Source organism: Salvia splendens, chromosome 1 (assembly GCF_004379255.2).
Source record: "Salvia splendens isolate huo1 chromosome 1, SspV2, whole genome shotgun sequence".
NCBI lineage: Eukaryota > Viridiplantae > Streptophyta > Magnoliopsida > Lamiales > Lamiaceae > Salvia > Salvia splendens.
Window position 1 is genome coordinate 11,749,629 of NC_056032.1, and position 1,470 is coordinate 11,751,098.

A 1,470-nucleotide genomic window follows, 5' to 3' on the forward strand; every position below is an offset into this window, starting at 1 on the left:
ACATATATTAAATAGAAAAAAGGAATTGTATAACCAAAGTCGTTATTAACACGTCCCTAGAATCCTATGAATTTAGTTATACATGATAGAATAATCTAAAAACATAGATTGAAAGGAAAACAATTGGAACATAAAACTAAAGCAAATAAAACCTAAAGGTTGAATCCTTGTAGCTTTGATGTTCTTGATCCTTCTTCAGCTCCTTGCACAATGAAGCACTCTAACTTTTAATCTTTAGAAAATATGTTGCAAAAACAGGATCCTAATGATGAAGCTTGAGGGACTATATATAGTGGAAAAATCGCCCCTTTCAAATAAGGTAAAGGGTTGCAAAATATGGTAAATCTTAGAGAGAAAGTAGGGTAAATTCTGCTCGCCGCGTTTTGTAGCGGACCGCTGCACCTTGGCTAGCGGTCGCCATGCATTGATCCGAGGCTTCTGACTCTTGGGTGGCGGTCGTCATGCATTGCCCAACGGTCGCTGGGCGTGTCTTCATTCCATGCACAAATTTCCCGGAACGGGCCGCTACATATATGGCGGTCGCTGGACGCTCCCAGAAACTCAAGATTTCCTACTTCGCGTTTTGACTCCCTTTTTAAGCTCAAATATGCACATTTCTCACAAAACATGTCAAAATACCAGAATATATAAAATATGCAAATAATGGACATGCAATGCAATTTTGACATTCAAAACGGACCAAATAATGGTCTTAAAACCGTGCAAAATTCGAGCGTATCAATATTACTTTATATATACGATTTATAGTAATAATTTCGAGTGGGATAGGACAATTATTAGGGACCCAACAAAATGGCAAAATGAGATAATTAATAGGACTGGAGAGAGTATTTATATATGGAGTTTCCGTGGCCAGCACCAAAATCTTCCTATACCGTTGATGTAAGCCGCTTTGAGATGAGAAAATGCCGTATGAGAGGTGAGCATGCAGAGTAAGTCATTCGGTTACCGCTTGTTAGTCAACAAAACGATTCTTCCGAGCCAGCTTAATTAATAACCCTTAAGGGAGTGAGTGAATGTGCTTTCATTTCAGATGTATCACCATTCGGGTATCTTTTCTTCGTGTCAGGGACATTTCCCCCTTCTAATGACCGGCATATCTATGATTCTTTTCTCCCAAATGAAGCAGCAGGCATCGGTCCATAGAACATATAAAAGGGAGATGGTTGTGGCGCTAAGTACTCTTGTGCACCTACGTCATTCGACTCGCGCGCAATCCCGCCCCGTTATCTTATGGAAGAATTGAGCTTATTGCTGAGCTGGTTATTCAGAGCTAGCAATTGGCTGTCGGATTTCGTCCCGCAACTAGAAGAAAGGGCAACATTCATAGCAATCATCACTAGTTTCTCCTGAGGGCATTATGTACGAAGTTAGAGTTTGTGGGCGGCTGGCCGGTGGAACTACCGACTACTTTTTCCCATAGCTTCCGGACCGGGATATGGAATAGAA